Source organism: Atractosteus spatula, chromosome 9 (assembly GCF_055471065.1).
Source record: "Atractosteus spatula isolate fAtrSpa1 chromosome 9, fAtrSpa1.hap1, whole genome shotgun sequence".
In the NCBI taxonomy this organism is placed as follows: Eukaryota; Metazoa; Chordata; class Actinopteri; order Semionotiformes; family Lepisosteidae; genus Atractosteus; species Atractosteus spatula.
This window is the reverse complement of record NC_142714.1, coordinates 5,631,889-5,650,095: the sequence shown is the minus strand read 5'-3', so window position 1 is coordinate 5,650,095 and position 18,207 is coordinate 5,631,889. Positions and strand designations below refer to the sequence as shown.

Sequence of the window (18,207 nt, the reverse complement as noted above, 5' to 3'; positions counted from 1 at the left end):
GCTATGATCCCTTATCCAGAACCATGAAACTGTCCGGATGATAATATCTCAATAACCAGTTTAGTGGTGAGTCTGTTCTTTTAGGATGACAGGGGATTCATTAACTATGTCTGTGCTCTACTTTGACCTTTTACCTCGGGCAGGGGGGTTCATTCCTGGTCCTGGAGGGTCACTGCGTGTCTGCAGGTTTTTTAGGGTCTCTTTGAAACATCAACATCGGAAGAGCTGGAAGGAGTTGTTAAATTGGTCCAGTTAAGACTTTGAAAAGTGGTACACTAGTATGAACATTGTCATTGTGTGTCCTTCAAACATGAACTTTTATGATGCTGCAGAACGTACCATTTAAATGCACAATACATAAGGACTTATGGATGTATTTTATATATATGTATGTATGTCATTGTTTTGTGATATTTTCATGAAGTGTCTTATTGTAACCAGTAACCAGCTGATTGGAGTTGGAATGAAAACATGAAGATACACTGGCCCTCTGGAGTCAGAATTGGCCAACACTGATCTAGGCTGCTGGGAAGTAAGGAGGCTGCCCTTGGTTTTGGAAAAGGGTGAAACAGGGACAGTCGCTCTGCTATAAACAGAGCTGGGTGAAGGCTTGTGAATGTAGATTTTTATGTAGAACATTGAAATAATACAATTAAGATGTTTTTGTGCGCAGAATGGCATGCCCCTGAATTCACACACTAAGCTGCTTATGAGCAGTTCTGCTGTTACTTGCCTGCATGTTTTTCTCATTCTTCAATGGCATCAGCCCAATCCTGTGGGATGTGGAAAATATTGCCTGCATTTATTTCACACACAGCTAGCTCTTACAGCTCCAGGCAGACTCGTCCTCCACGTGCTACAGCATTAAATAAGAGATGTTAAGTATGAAAGGACCGGGGCCCTTTTGAGCTGAAACGTCTGTACTCTGCAGGAGAAACCAGATTTCGAGATAAGGTGCAATTCAAATCAATTGCTTTTCCAGTCTGATTATGGCTATCAGTCGGGATAGTGATTTTATGCCGATTGAACATTCCAGCTCTGTCTGATTTTACTTTTTCAAATGTTGCCATAACCCTTGCAAACTTTTCTTGACACGGCCTCCAAGGCTTACCTTGACTCCACACTGCCTGACGGAGGGGCTGCCGCAGCCTGGCAGCTATTAGCACAGAGAGTGCAGAGGTGAGTGGGGCCCTGTTTTCTGTGGCGTGTGTGACTGGCAAACATGCAGAGCGAGAATGGACCTGTCAGCAATGGCTGTTTCCTATACACGGGCCCTTCTTTAAATCACAAAGCGACTGGCTGTGCCTCGAATTTGACAGATCCAATCCTCCTTACCATTCTTCTAAGTGGAAAACTGTCTATTACAAACATAATTGCGCGTGGTTTAGAGCTGAACATAGTTTTATTTAAACTTTGCAAAAGCACAGCACCTGTATTTCTATATGTTTCTCAAGAAGTAAAATTATGCATGCTAAAAGGCCATAGCAATGATATTGATGTCATCTGCAATTGTAATTAATCGTTGATGTATCTGGAAATACAAAGCCATTGTTGTCCATCTTAATTGCATAATTACAATATAAGACACTTCTAATCTACTTTTATCCCTCTGGGAAGCAATAAAAACTTATGTGGTTTTATGTGGTTATGTGGTTTGGAATATATACTGATGAACAATGATGATGACCGGCTCTAGTGAGTGGGTCTCTGGGCCTCATCATGTTCTGTCTGGAAAGAACAGTGTTAAGATTCAAGCTCTTGGGGTTTTGTAAGGTGTTAAGATATCCTGGTTGTTATGGGATCCCAACAACAACACAATTCCTGTTGGTCTGTGAAATTCAAGGATGCAAGAACCATAAAGACCAGAGAAGAATAATACATCTTTTCGAGACAAATTTTCAGAGTGGAAGGAGGGCAAGAAGATGGCCTTTGAATTGTGTTTACTGTAATTATGTATTTTTAATAAAGAAAGTAATGGATCTGACTGACAGAAAGAAGTGGAATGGGTAGCTAAACAGAATTAACTGGGGAATAACAATAAAAAAGTCTTAAACTGATTTGCACATGGTAGATGTTTGTTTCCTGGTGAAATAACAGTGGCTATTGGTTGCTGCTGAAACCTTATTCTAGAATTGTACATTATGGTCCACAAAGATATTCTCCTGTAACAACATATAAGAATGGGATAGACAAAGACAACACAAACAAGGGAGTGCGTGTTTCCATTTCATATTTAGAGTTGAGAAGCACTGTACAAACAAGCTATATCCACAGAAATTAAAGATGAAAGGATAGTTGATGCACAGGTTGAGAGGTTGACACTCGAGAGTGTGGTCTGCTCTTATCCAGCGTTCCGCCAGACCACATTCATGCCATAAAGGAAATGGACAACTGTAATGATCGTACAGCTGGAACAATGGCAGAATACTGTAGCACAGGTGGGAGACGTCGATTTACTAATATGAAACAATGTTTGTTTAAACTCTAAAAAGTTTAAGTGTTCCATAAGCTAAATTCATTAATGCAATTTCCTAGGAGAGCAAGAAAGAAATATAGTTCCTTGAGAATAAGACATCATTTGGGAGGTTCCAGGTTCTTCTGGGAATACAACACCGAAATGGAACTTTTGCGTATCCTATTCTGAGCAGTTCAGGTAATGAGACGAAAAAATCTTTGATCCTGCACAGCGCCTTGTTAGATTAATGTCCAGTAAGGGCTGTGGAAGTCTGGAACTTGCTGCCCAGAAGAAACAAGAAGTGGCTGGATGAGATCCTTGTATCAATCAGCTACTATAAAGCCAAACAAGTCAGATGGGCTGAGTGGCTCCCTCTGGTTTGTAAGCAGTCTTGTGCTCTTAAGTCTTAAACACCCATATTGAGCCACTGTAAAATATACCCAGCCCCCTCTCCAGTGAAATGTACCCAGGTGGTTCACGGCTTCAAGGGATCTTAGAAGAAAAAGTCTGAGCTTCAAGAGCAGAGCTCATTGTTAAGAGAAAAACATGGCACAGATGTTTTGAGTCACTCATCGTAGCCTGCCCTCCACCTACACAATTGATCTCCGTAATTCACAATAGATACTGTATTCAGGTGCAGTGTTTGTGAAATTACAGCGCCAGTTAGCCAAAATGCCTTATGATGAAACCCTGAGCAGGATATTTGTTTCCAAATGTTCAAACTAATTTGTATTTACTTTTCTGGGTGGTTGGCGTCAGCCCCACCCTCCGTGCTACAGAATGCAGACTACTCTGAGTTCAAAGTTCAAACAGAAAGGAGGAGGAAAACGTTTTCCTTTCAGTACAGTTACTGCCCATCAGTCAAAGCTGTGAATTAACCAGACAAATTAGATTAAATTCTAGACTGAAACAGCAAAACTGATTTAAACCCGATATTGTAAAGCTGAAGATATTTTGGATTAGGAGCTTTCAACTTCCGATGCATCACAAGTTTTTTTTAACGAGGTCAGACCTCATTCTGACAAAGTCATCTTGAAAAGGTTGGTCTTTTATGTATTCACCACAGTGTGAACTGTAATTTCGATGCAATATGTAGTGTTACTAAGACACCTGCCTGTGTCAAAAGTCAGCTCTTTCTTTCATTTATTTTCACTGAGAGAGTTCATCCATCCCTCCACTATTGGTACCCTGTGTGCTTTCATGATGGCACAGCTCTTGCTCTGTGGCTCTTCGGTGATGATCTGGAGCTGGTGCAGAAAGGCCAGTGAGGGTGGCACGAAGGCTTTCAGACGTTTGTCTTCTGAAATATAGATTTTTATGTCCTTTTCCCTTCACTGTTCTGTGCTCTGTTTCCATCTCGCCACCAGCTATAGTTCTCGCTGAAGGATGTGCTGTTCTCTGGTTCATCAATAATTAACTTGAAATAGCGCATGAGCAAGATCCCCTGAACAATCCTAAATTCCTTAGGACCCTGACAACAGATGCAAGAATGCAGAATACCAACTCTGGACTGGAAAAGTGTTTGTGATCCATTCTAATTAATGTTCCTCTAACTTGCTGCCTGATGGGGGGCAGCCATTGACCTCCAGAGGTTTCTTTTTTTTTCCAGTGGGGTTTTTTCTTTTTCTCTCCTCTGTGCCCACATGGTGTACCGTGCAATACCGTCAGCTGCTATGCATTTCTTCAAAACATTCTGTGGTGAAGGGCACTATAGCAAATAAAAGACTGAATGACATGAAAAGTGAAAATAAGTCATTTTCATTTCATAGCGATTCTTTTTGATAAGTTAACTTGTCAATGTTACCTAATTTTAATGTTTTTAGATCTGCTTTGCTATAAGCAGAAATATATGGAAATACCAAATTATTCTGCACCATTCAGATAAAAATGATTGCACTACAATCTCTTTCCCCTTGTCATAATTGTACTCATAATGATACAATGCAAATGAACACACTGATGCATTCTGAAGGGTGAAAAACCATGGATCTGTGCAGTTTCTTCAGCTTATGACTTGTCCTCCAATGACTTCTCTAAGGTTTAGCTTCCAACCAAAATGAGGGTTTTAATTTTGAATAACTCACCCCAGTCATAACTTGTTTGTCCCCTACCATCTGGTAGAAGGTTCTGGACACTCCAGTCGCACACAACTAGACTCCAAAATAGCTTCTTCCCCAGAGCCGTCAAGCTGGTGACGCCCCCACTCCCTCCCATCATACTATGATCTCTCCTCACTTCTTCCTGTACCCACAATGACTGTACTCCTACACCACTACATACATGACAACTGATTGTAAGCCAAAATTGTACTTAAAACTGTACTAGCTGTACTATTTATTAATCACTGTATTATTTTTGCACTGTTCGCTGAATTACTTTTGCACTGGTTTGTCCTGTTTGTATACTTTTCTCTGTTTGCGTATTTGCACAGTTTTTGACGATTTTGCTCTGTCACCATACTGTTGTTTACACTGTTATTGTTATTGTGTTACTGTCTATTGTCTTGTCTTCTGTTCTATTTATATACTGCACTTGAGAGACTAACGAGAAACACTTTTCACTATACTATGCACCCGTGTAAGTATAATGACAAATAAAGTTGAACTGAATTGAATTGAGAACAACCAATGTTTCTGCTCGTTTGGTGTATTAGACGATTAAATATCTCTCACACTGGCCTGATTAACTTCCTATAGTTTATCAGGTGTAACTCTCTTGCAATGCTGCAAGAACATTTACTTCTGATGAATTGCGTTTGAAAAGATGTACAGATACACCAGAACATCTATTGCTTAGCCAGGACAAGGACTTTGCTAGTTCTCAGAGCACTTATCTATTTTCCACACATCAACATGTACTATCAGTAAGATTAAATGAAAACGTAAATCCATGTACTCATTTTAGATGTGAGTATATACAAGCCAATCTTGTTTCAAATCTCGTTTTGTGTCAAAATGAACTGTATGTATTGCAAATTATAATAAAACATTATATAATGGATTAGAATAGAATTAACATCTTATGGTAATTAGCACTTATTCATAAGAAAGGCCAACAGATTTCCAATCTTTCTTACTAGCATTGCAAGTTAAAAGATTACACAGGTGCTTTTGCAACAGATTTACAATGGATTTGAGAAATTTACAGAACCACATTAAGATGCTGTCAGCTTGCTTAAAGACACTGTGAGCTAGACCGGTCAAAAAAAAAGACACTGCACTGATGGTGAAATCAGTTTTAAACTCCAACAAAATTGTTTTGGTTCTCGGTATTATTTTTATCTAACTTCTGCTTTAGCTCATTGTTTATTTCCTTTAGTTCTACTGTGTTTAGATAATAGCTTGCAGGGTTTTACAAGATTTTGTGGGTGAGGGATCATTTTTATGTTTCACTACAGTACAGTATGTTTTCCATTAAATATTTCTGAAGAACTCTTATATACTGTATTCCTCTAGTTTCCGGAGAATTTCAAGCACATGTTTTTTTTCCTCTTCTGGAGATACAGTATCTAAATACTGCATGAATGTTTATTGTCAGAATCTACAGTATAGATTTCCACAAGTCACATATACTGTAGGAGACAGAATCACTGCTGTAACCTTTTCCACAAAATGTGCCTGTGCTTTGTGTATATAATTATATGGAACTCAAGACAGTGTCTTGTATATTAAATCCAATCTTCAGCAGAGAAATAGTTCAGCGTTTGACCTCAGGCAAGTCTGAACCTGGGTATCAGCTGGTGCAGCAAAGCTGCAGACTAACTGTCTGGAGCCAGAGCTGCTGGGGTCAGGCCAGGTAAAAGGCTTCAGCCATAAGATTCCTGTGTTTCTTGCGGACATTTTGAGACAGAAGTGTGGTACAGCACAGTGAAAACATGGTCAAAGCATGTTTTTAAAGGAATGAACCAACAAAGCGGGATAAAAAAACAATTATAAAGCAAAATATATACATGGTATAAAAATAGTACACCGCCAAACCGCAAAATTTGGTATTTTTGGTATTTGGTATTTTGGTATTGTAGGTCTATTTACTATATTGTTGAAAAATGAGACTGCAAAACATCATCTAACCAAAACCTCACCATGTAATAGCTTAAGATATAATATTTAGTAATTAATTTTATTTTTTAAGAATACGATAATGTTGTTTAAGAAACACATTTCTTTAGAAAGTAACAAGGACAAAGAAGGGATTATGAAGAATTAGAGATATTTCTGATTTTCTGCTTTGTAAAATGTATTTTGTTGCGCTGTATTACATTTTACATCTCAATCCCAAGGTGTCATCTTGGCAGCCCTAGTATTACAGTACATTTAAGTCTCCACCAGCTTTAGATACTTAAGTAATTAAAACACTGCAGTAAGTACACACTGTGCCAACAGCTTGACATTAGTTTGGTCAACGTTTGACAAAGCATCTAAAATTCCCCCTAGCTGAGATATGAAAGCTTAGGCCCAGGACAGATCATTATTATCAATCACAGGCATTGCATTAGTACATTAGTAATTATAGCAGAGGAATAATGATGAAGTTGCAATGTGTGATCTGTAAGGCAGCTAATACACAAATATTTTCCCCACAGTATATTCTAGAGGCAATCTATCCAAACTGAGGGAACGTGAAGGAGAATCATCAGAGTACCTATTTTTTCTGCTTTTCTGTGCGATTTGTGTGCCTGTGGATGTCATTTTGGTTATCGTTTGGCTGCAGAAATAGAATAAATGCACTTTGAGCTTGACCCCAACAAGCACCATCCGTCTTCACAACATGCTGAAAATACATAATGAATCTATGGCTTGGCTCCATCTGCTCCTTTGTTAATGATTTGAAAACACGTTCAATTCTTAACCTCTATCTCCCGGACCACTCAAACAGATTCTATTTAAAGAGATGTTTGTTGGCAAACCCTGTTAACTATGGTTTAGTAAAATACAGGTAATGCAAGGACAGTATGATTGACAGTATGCTGATGTAATAATTACTTGGAATTAATGACACCGTTAAATTTTGCCTTTATTTTTCCCACTGACTGCTATCAGGTCTTTGTACTGTGCTCTTTTTTCCTCAAACATGCAAGCTAAAGGCTTGATTTCCAAAGCTTTGTAACTGGTGTTGAGTAAATCTGCTTAAAATCCACTAAGGCAGTGTTGAAAGTCAGGCCCTTAGGGTGAGATAAAGCATTCTTACTCCCATGGTAATGTGCGAGAGAACTGCCTAAATTTGATTTAAAATGGCCCATCATCATTTGGGCCTTTGCTATTCATAAGAATGTACTAGACACAGTTTAGTCACCATCATGTCTAAGGAAAATAACATTCACTTTTTTCCACAAAGAGTAATTATTATTGATACCTCACTAATTTTCCACAAACACTGCACTATTGCTTCAATGTGGAAGAATTTGTTTTAGAATGTGATGTGGATGATATTTCTCCATTAAAAAAAGAAAATTAATTAGACTTCTCATTGTCTTTGTCGTGGTCCTTCTTGGGCTCAGTTTTATGATTTCTTTCATAAGACACAATCTTATTATAATCATTTTTAAGCAGGAATAAAAGAAAAACCTTCAATATCTTAAAAACAAAAAAACAAATATTGGCTCCACACAGGTATGCAGGGTGAGACAATGGTTTAATAATTTCAGGAAAGTGTCATGGCCTGATTGCAATGTGCACGAAACCTCTTTTGCTCAGGCAAGATGCTATTAAACACAGAATGGGAAAATAAAACCGACGATCTGACTGACGTGCATTGTTCTGTATACATCATGAGATTGCTTTCCGGCATCTTAAAGCTAGTCTGCCTATAAATTCACTCGACACTTGTGCACATTTCATCAGTTTTACGATTGTTGAGGTCACTTTCTGAAAGTCTCGCCGCAGCCTCAGGAAGAACATGTCTGGTTTTGATTGTCCATGACCGTTAGGATCTGCTGCGGTGGAATGGGAGTTTGAAAGCCCAGATTGTGATAGCAGACAAGGAGGAGAACTTTAACTGGGTCAGTATTCAGTCTAGCTGCAGTTTAACTTGGTGATCCAGTTAGGACAGAATTGAGAAAACAATACATTAACCAACTGTACTGGACAGGGGTGCGTCATTTTTTTAGGATTACTGTACGATTAAGTAATTTATATCCATTATAACTAGCAAAATAACACTTAAGAATTACTAGAATATGCAGCATGATGCTTAAAACTCAATTTACAACAACTTAGCTTAGCATGTAGCTCCCGGGACCTGGATTTACAGTATTTAAGGTCTGAATTTTTTAGGGCGTGTGATTTACGTATGGCAAACGTATGGGGAATTCAAAGATCCTTACTCTTTCATTGCTCAGACCTTTCAGGCAATGATAAAACTAGAAAGGCGTATTGCATTGGTTTTTCTACTAGGTGCAGAATGAATTTGGCGTGTGGAGTGTAATAATAATGGTGATAATTGTTATTTCATTATTATGGCTTGCCGCTGTAGGAGGCATTTCATCCCGAAGAATCCCAAAACGTGACACATGTAAGAGAAGTCCCACTTCAGCACTTATCATGTGCAGCAACTGATCAGCCAGAGAAGAGGACAACTGAAATTTAGGTAAGATCATAAGCAAGGTTGCAAATGAGGACTTTTTGGCTTTGGTTCCAGTGACTAGCTGATCTGATGATTTCATACAGCCATTGCTTGAAAGAGGCTGACACGTCATTTTCAAAAACAAGGCAGGGTAGCTTGTTCTTGACTCCCACAAGTTTTGTGCAAAGAAGTGTCTCCTGTTCTCAGTTTTCAATACACGTTCCTGAGTTTACACTTGTGTTTTCTGGACAGTTTTGCTGTTAGGTGGAGACGACCAATGGGCTGGCTTTTGTCTGTCCCTTTGAGGGTTACGAATACTTGAATAAGGTCCTCTAATGATCTCCTCTGTTCAGGACTAAAAAACGTAGTCCTTTTCTTTCAGCCCTTCAGAGTACATGATTCTTTCGAAGCCAGGAACGTACTGTATCTGATCACAATATGGTCTGGACTGATTCCAGAGCTGCAATATATTTTTATAACGTGTTGGCCGAAATTGTACAACTGTACACTAAATGAGGTCTTACTACTGCAATAAATGAAATGCATAAAACATTCATAAAGAAGGAAACAGATCAGCTAAAGGCATCAGTTATCACCAGTGATTAAGAGCTCACTTGGAACGAAATCCCGCAGACACAGCGGTGCCCTAGGTGTGGACTGAGAACTGCTGTTCTGAGAAGCTTTAAATGAGCGTTTTGGTGAAAAGTGTTGGAGTAAAGGATAGTTAATCATTCGGGGATAATATTTTTTTTTCATTTTACTGCGCGGGTGTCTTTAGCAGCAATAGCGTTTACTTACCTAGGTTCATCCAGCCGTCGCGAATTTCAATCAATTCTTGGTTGGGAATCATTGAAGTGATCAATTGCGATTCCCGCCGGTTCCCTGTCGCCACCTGCTGGTGAAAACGAAACCGATCGAAACCTAAACCTCTGGCACGAGCTCAAGGGTTCATTTCATTAATTCCTGTAATTCTGGATGATTAATGGTCTAGATTAACGTTGTTGTGTAGCCCCCAACACAGCGCACTGTCGTGCCAGAAAATACTGAACGTTATTTTATACGTTTTACATTTGGTACCAGCGTGATATATGTAAGTAGAGTATGTGTATCTTTGTGTTTTAGGTAACCATAAAAAATATTCGTTATATACCGCATTTTAAACGATACATGTATAGAGAGTTGAAGTTAAAAGGCCGTTAAAGCATTGTTTTCAACATTGTCATTCATCCCTATCGCAACAATAATGCGGAAACATGCTGGGGAATCAACTGCCCACGTTCTTCTTTTGTGTAGGATTGCTGATGACTTTTGATTCCATTCAGGTAAGGTGATACAAGTACCACAGCCGCAAACACACGCTTCTCGCTTTTTGTATTGAAGTTAAATCCGTCCAAGACTACCGGCAACTACCTGACACTAAATAATTCAGCATATGCTGTACACCCACACATTGCTTCAAAATAAGGAGAGAGTCGCATTCTGGTTTGCATATTGCTTGGCTTTCGATTTGCATGTTAGTCTTATTTTTTTTTCTCCATTGTATTTTATTTTATTCAACGGATGTCGGTGATCCGGGCCAGGGTTTTACCGAATTAAAACGTGCTTTAAACGCGTGAGCGCGCAATATTCCAGCACATCGGGCCGTGCCCGCGCAGCGCGCACCCGGGGCCGAGCAGCGCCGAATGGAAAAGTTACGGGGAGAGAGAGAGAGAGCCAGGGAGCGAGCGAACAGGATCCATTCGCCGCCATTACGGAGCAGAGTTGGAGGGGAGGGAGCGGGTCTCGGATTACACGTACCACCAATAATAAGAAAATAAACTTAAAAAAACTAAACTTCCTGCGTGTGGAGGAATCTCCTTTGAGGCTTCCCTGCGAGACGAAGAAAGGAAAAGCTCCTTTTTTTTTGAAAAAAAAAAGGCGGCGACTGAAAGGAAGAGTCAATTCTTACATTTTTTTTTTAAAGAAAAAGAGAGAAGACAGGAATGCTACCGCTTTTTTGTGGTGTCGGGAGCTGGGAGCGACCATGTTAGGTAGGGGAATGTAGTCGGGAGTGACTTTCGCACTCAATACCCTGGCCGGTCGGGGCGGCGGTGCAGGTGGAGGTTTTCGTGTGCCGGCTGGGCTTCTCCGCCTCACGCCGCCGCCCGGGGTCGCGTATTTGTTACACTACGGATCCACTCCGGGGGGTAAGGGGTGGTTGTGTCCGGGCAGGTGAACGAGCAGGCCTTGCCTGTGTCGGGACCCGATTTATTTATTTCTTTGCGCGCGCGCGTGTGTGTGTGTGTGTGTGTTTCCTGCCCCCACTCGTCGTTACACTTCGGGGTGTCTTAATTGAGGTGTCACGACACAGCCCAACTCCGGAGACCCGCCGCCGGTGCGCGGCCGCGGATCGTCTAGGTAACCGCAGTCCTCCGGCGCGTATCGCCTTCGGGTGGCACAGCCGGGAACGGGCAGCCTTCCCGGTCCATCGAGGCTGCCGTGGGCCCGCGGTTGTGAAGGCACCGGCCGCTGGCAACGCGACATCTGGGGGAGTCGTCCATCCCACAGCGGCCGGTATCGGGGGGGGCTCGGCGACCGCGGGGGTCTGAGACGCCAGAACCGAGCAGGCGACGGCGTACAAGTAGACCCGTGCGGTACCGTCAGCTCGCAGCCTGGTTCTTGGTCGCGTTTGTTGGGTTTGTTAAAAAAAAAAACCCAACAAAAACACCCCAGCAACCCCAACAACACAGCGGTGTCTTCCCGGGTTGCAGCGAAATTACACACGCCAGGGTTTGAGCCTTCAGCCCTGTCCTCGCTAGCGGTGCGGGGTGTCGATTCCCGACGTCCTGCATTGTTTACAGTCGCAGTGGATATAGGCACACGGACGTAGACTTTTAAGTTGATATTTTATTAATTCTGGGGGGGGGGACGGAAAAGTCCGGGGGTAGGTCGCTTGTGAGAGTGTAACGCGTTTCGCAAATGGCACCGAGCGCCTTGACTCGGGATGAGCTGTCTGGGAATGCCTTTTGTGCGCGGTGAGCTCAGCCACAGCTGGGCTAGTGTTTGCTGGAAACAGGGTTACGTTATGGCCGTGTGTATACCCGTACGCCCTTGTAAGCTTTAGCCTTGGGAACTTCTTAGCTGGCCCTGGTGGTCTGGAAGTTTGAGGAGTGAAAGCACCAGAAGTCTCTATGCGTCTTATGCGGTCGTGTGGGGAAGTGGTTACAGGAGCCAGATAACCATATTTGCCCAAACATGTCTGAGCCCCGTACATGCTGCGTTGGCTGCAATTTGCCAGAAAATTGTGACGAGCATTTCCTGAGGGATTCCCAGAAGGTTGCACAATCGTTAAGAAGGAACGAAAAAGAGAGGAGCTATCTTTAGAAAAAGACATGTCATTTTTTTTGTCATTAATTTTTTAGTTGGAAGCCATGCTGTAAGTAGCAGTCTGAAAACGGGTATCTAGAGACTTAACTCGGTAGTGGTTGCTAAACACGAACCAGCAGATGGGAAACTTTATGTAACCAGTCTCTGTAGCACTGTTTTTATAACCTTACGTTATCCCGAAGAACCAGTACGCGTTGGTCTTGTGGCTGAATGATTATGTGCCTCGTTTATGTAAGTTTTGGTTGTGGTTGGTCTAGCTTAGCCCCATATGCTCAGATTCTCGTTTGTCTCGCCTGCTCCCCGAGGTGATACGGTAACACGAAGGACCTGCGGTATCTGCTTGTGGTCTCAGGGGCTGTCCAGTCCTGGTCCTGGGGGGGGGGGGGGGACAGTCCGTGTCCTCAGGTTTCTCTGTCTCTTTAAACGAGCAGCACCTGAAGCAATGGGAGGAGCTGTGAAATTTGTCCACTGGAATAAAAAAACTGCCAACATGGTAGCCCTCCAGGACAAGGGTTGGACAGCCCTGTGCTAGGTGGTTCAGGAAAGTGAATTCAGCCTGTTGTGGAGTGAGCAGAAGGCTCTTCTGTTAAATGTGTGCTTGGAGTGTACAAGGAAGCCACAACCCAGTTCCCTTTCATCTGGAACAATGAAATGAAGTGAATTATCTACCTGTGTATCTTGTTAGTTTTTGGTGTATAATATTGGTGGGTTGTCTGCAGTGCCTTTAGCAGCGGTGCTGCTGCAGTGTGGTTTGCTCTTAAAATATCACCACACAGACCTGGCTCATCGGCTTTGTGCTTTCATTTGCTTAAAAAAAAAGATTTTCCGCTATACAGTCACTGTCAATGTGCAGGTAGCAGAAGTAGTTTGCTGATCTGCATGGTGATACCTGTGGAAGTCTGTGCATCAGGTTGAAACGTATTGGCCGTCATGTCTGACAGCTCGTGTCTTGCCGCGTCATGCTGGCACGTACGTGTAGACAAAGGACATGAGGAGAAGCTTTTTGTTTGTTTCAGTGCTCAGCACTAGTGTAGTGGAAGCGCTCATGACCATTTCTCCCTGTAGAAATTAAAGCCCAGGCCTGTAGGTTCTGTCCCACACAGTGTTGCTTTGTTTCATGTTAGTATTTCTGTGTTGTAAAGGAATGAGCTCGAAGTGTTGGATTCAGTCAGCAGATTAGGTATTTTTGTAAATGTACAAATGTCATCACGTTTACATCCCATATAGGGCATTTAGCGTTGAGTAACATCTTGTGTGAGACTGTTCACTGTTTCTGAGTCATAGTTGGACAAGTTTCTATGTAAATAAACTGGGCAGAGCACTGTTAATTTTGCTAGAGGGAAATCATATATTGCTTACAGGAGGAGTATGTCAAACGGTGCAGTGAGTATGAAGGTTTTTTTTCAGTGCAATATGACACAGGCTGTTAAACGGGATGCAGTTTGGTATTCTTGTTTACATGCCAAATACTTCATTAGATCAGGAAATGTCACATTTTTGTGAGTAAGAATCCAACCGATTTGGGAGTTCCTAGGAATTATTTTATCAGGAGCATTTCAGTAAAGAGGCGTGGTTATGGAGGCATTTATATATTTAAAGTAATTATTTTTTTCAGATTTTAGGTAGCAAAATAGAGCCTCTTAGCTATTGTAAAAAGGGTCTCAGCATTTTCTTTTTCCTAAAATGTCAAGAAAAAAAAGTGTAGAAGTTAGCTGGATGTGTGGGTAACATATAACAGATGTTTCCTCTACATAATTATTTACTGCCTGCTTTTAAAGTGTTTGTTGGCGATGAAAGCTTTTCTCGAAGCTAAATGAGATAACTAATCAGTTTCCAATTATTGCAACTGCATTGTGAATTAGATTATTTGGTTGCCTCATGAGGTCAGCTAGATTTCTTTTGTGGAGATTACAGCAATAAGGATGTTTTTTAACAGCTAAGAATAGAGTAGTTAATTAGTATACTCCATGTTTAAGTTTAATCACTTGTGCTCCATTTCAGGCCACCTCAACTGTAAAATATTCTTGAGTGGGATTCGTATTTACTGTCCTGTGTGTCTCTTAAGTATTTAATTTGACCGTGGAATTTATTTCTTCATGGTGTAATTGAAAAGGATTTGAAATCCTTCTTTTGCTGCCCTTTATTAGCTTTTGCACCATTTCAGCATTCCCTTGGGCAGTTCACGTCTAACTCATAACATATTTCATTTGCTTAAGGTATATGTCTCCGAAGGTTAATTATTGAGTAGAATGCTAAAAAAGAACGCAGTCTGGCAACAAACTCTAGATGAGCAGATGATGAATATTGAACACTGAATACTCTTTGCAGTGTTTCTTGCTTGCTCTAGATTTCATGACTGAGTGCATTAATCCACAACTTTATCTGATTTTCTTTTGCACACTGTCTCCAGTCTCACAGACTTTCCTTGCTGGGCAGTGTTGGTTTCAGAGTGGGCAAACCCACTGCACTTTCACGGCCTTTTGGTTTTTTGATTTAATCAGCCTGTCAAAACACTACAGCCCTTCAAACTGTTTTCTTTTCCCTTCAATGGGAGCTAGGCAGTGGTTCATTTGTGATTTTTAGATGTTTAAAAAAATACATTGTGTGAGCATGTTTATGCAAGCACATCTGAATCTATTGCTTAAGGTTGCTACAGTAAACACTACCCTTGAACTCTGTGAACAGGTAACTTCCATGTAAAGATGAGTTGGCCTGACATAACTGCTGAGGGGTTATAAGTGCCTTATGTTGTTATACCTTCTCCTGGGATCATACTTTAATAACTCTGTAATTGAGCAGCTGACAGTAGTTAGCAAAGATGGCAAAGGAACTATTAAAAAGATGTATCCCGAATCCTCCGAGGCCCCTATAGCCAGCTATGCTTTCAGTCGTTTGTGTACTTAATGCTTCTAAGAGCTGCTTTGGTAAAAAAAAACAACAACAACAACAACCTAAAAGAGGATTTATTATTATGACAACTATTTTAATCATCTGATCTTAACCAACACTGAATCTGTAGCCGTGAGTCATGCATTGAGTGCAAACCTGGCATTTACACCTTCCCGAAGTGTCACAGCACTAAACTGAAGTAATGCCAATAAAACAAGATTGTTGTTCTTGCATACAAGCTCATCAGAGAGGACTTCTGTGAGCTGCACTGTTCTCACATTTGCCATTCCAGCTCTTAATTTTCCATCTGGTAGCAAGGTGAACAGCGATATAGGGGGCCAGGCCTCATTCTGCACATATCTGTCATGTATAACATGTTTTATTTTTTTCAGTTTTTCATTGAGTTTTTTTTAAATTATATTTCTTCCCTTCTGGAGTATTTTCCCTTTTAAAATAAATCTGGAAATTGCTAAGATCGTAAGGGCTTAAACACGAGAGGAGGTCATTCTGCCCATCTAGCCCATTTGGAAGTTAGTAGTAATTGATTCAAAGATCTCATCCAGCTGTTATTTGAAGGCAGCCACTGGATTCGACAGCATGGCTGGATAGTTTGCTCCAGACTCCCACAGCTCATAGCAAAAGTGCTAGTCTGATGGGATGACATACCAATATATTTGTGTCACTACTATATGTATTACACAGAAAAATCTTATCATCTGGGGAGTTCTGTGCTTTTTCAATATTAGCTCTGGATCATCATTTTTATAACCTGTGTCTTATTTTTGTTTGCAAGAAGATCATTATTTAGGGAATTTTACACAGTAGGCAAGGGCAAATGGTAGTTTTTATTCATACCTATGTATGTTTGGCGTCTTTGTTTTCCTTTCTGATTCAGTATGATCTTGGAGGAATTCTTTCATTATCAACCTGATTGTTTCAAATCAGGTTTGAAATGTCAAATGTGCTTAATCTAGACTCTAGTATTTCTTTCTAATTGGAAAGTTTAAAAGTATTCTGCATTACACATAAGACTCGTGATATGATGTCATTTCATTTATGATCCATCACTGTGTGGGGAAAAAAACAGAATGTGTGGGATTCCACAAGTGGCTTACAAATACTACCACATATGGAGCAGTGCTGTGGGATGTTAAAACTCCTCTGAGTTTCTGATTGTGTTATATGGTGCTGTGAGAATGAGTAAGAAGATGACATGCAGGTTAAAAAACAACTATACCTTTTTTTAAAACCTGTAAAATGTCATTTAAAATAGCAACACTGGAGTCTGGGACTTAAAAGCAGGGCAGAGCTCCTTGTCATTACAGTATGTGCAGTGTGGCTTCTTATATGTGTTGCATGATGCTAGCTTTAGTGGCATTCTAAAGGAGACGTAAAATGATGTGTGGATATAAAGATCTGGACAGGAGGTAATCTAGTGCACTATGGCTGCCGTTGCATCATCCAGGTGGGGCTGCTCATTGGTGGTGGTGGAGGGGAGTCCCCATTACCTGTAAAGCGCTTCGAGTGGAGTGTCCAGAAAAGCACTATATAAGTGTAAGCAATTATTATTATTACTGTGTTGCTTGCAAGGGTAGAGTTGGAGAGTACTAGGATACAGATCTTCATTAGCTGTTGTCAAACAGTTCTTTTTGATCTTCTGCATTCTGTATGTTTTTAAGTGAACTTGTAACTGTAATTGTAATTTCTTCAAAGAGCATAACTCAGTTTTCTGAATGTTTTTGGATCATTTAAAGGTGTTACAATATTTGTAATTCAGTGTGCTGTCACTACATCTGTCAATACATTTAGGAAAATTTGTACTGTATTATGGTGTTGTCATACAAACAAGGCTTTTATGTTTGTTACACTTGGTTTGAATGGACTGTAGTCTGTTGGTTCTGTAGGTTCATCTTGTGAATGCACAGAATGCAGTAAGTCATACTCGCATATTCACATATTGTGACCCCAACACTGTGCTCTCCCACTGTGATACAATTTTAACCTTATCCAAAAATTTGTAGCCTAATTTGAAACTGTAACCATTACTGTAACTTGTTAATAGAAGTGAAGTGCATTTGAGATGATTACAAACCCACTCGACACAGCAAAGGATTGGAACCCACCATTAATTATCTGGTTACTCAGAGAACAACACAATGGATGTGAAGGCAAACCAGCTTGACAGTTAACAAAACAGCGAAAATGTTGTGAAGGTCTTTTCGAGATGTACTTTCTAGAGGGGGAAAATGTCTAGATGTCAAATATTTGCTGAGCCAGGCTCTTGTAATGCATTCAGTTCTTTTACTGCTTGTCCAAAATAGAAAGTACAAAATGTCTTTAAATGTTTTTTTTTTCATTCCCATGAAAAAACGCCTGCTCACCCCGTGGACAAAGAGGGCTTTCATTTAGGTCCCTTCTCTCAGGGTAATTAGTACGTATTCTAACACCTGCCTACACTTAGGATCCAAGCCATCTTTTATCACAGTTAATAACAGTCATCATGCAACATCATTTCCAGTGTTATTTTTTCAACTCTATTTGAATGAATAACGTGGCATTACATTTTATTGTTAGTTACTGTAAGGGACAAGGCAAAACAAATTAGCAAGAGACCAGTCCTTTTTTTACATTGGGATTAGTATTTTTAAAATATTTTGTGGGAGTTGCCAAATCCGGTCTGGTTGAGATGTTATTGATGGATGAATTTATCATCTTTTATCAAAAATAAGCTAATTATCATTTTGTGAAATGAGCAAAAGCTGTTTTAACATCTTATTCCCTTTCTGGAGATAATGATCCAGGGAAGTGTGGCAGCATATAATATATAATATGTAATATAATTCGTGTATACTACTTTTTCTTCATAATTTGCCTGATTTTTATTTGTTTGCCTTTTGCAGCTGAGTGTACTGTTTTTCTGATGTTTAGGAAGGTAA

General features: G+C 40.5%; 1 protein-coding gene across 3 annotated transcripts in view; it reads left to right on the top strand.

Moving 5' to 3' along the window:
• The first annotated feature begins 10,762 nt into the window (after positions 1-10,762).
• Positions 10,763-18,207, top strand: part of arhgap5 (Rho GTPase activating protein 5) — a 47,763-nt gene continuing 40,318 nt past the window's right edge. For 2 of the 3 annotated variants that reach the window (XM_088925130.1, XM_088925133.1), the window contains exon 1: positions 10,763-11,046. The gene's annotated coding sequence lies outside the window, so the exon portion shown is untranslated. Of the gene's footprint in view, positions 11,047-16,383; positions 17,696-18,207 lie in introns of those variants that run through there. The other variant, XM_088925132.1, reaches the window with a different exon arrangement.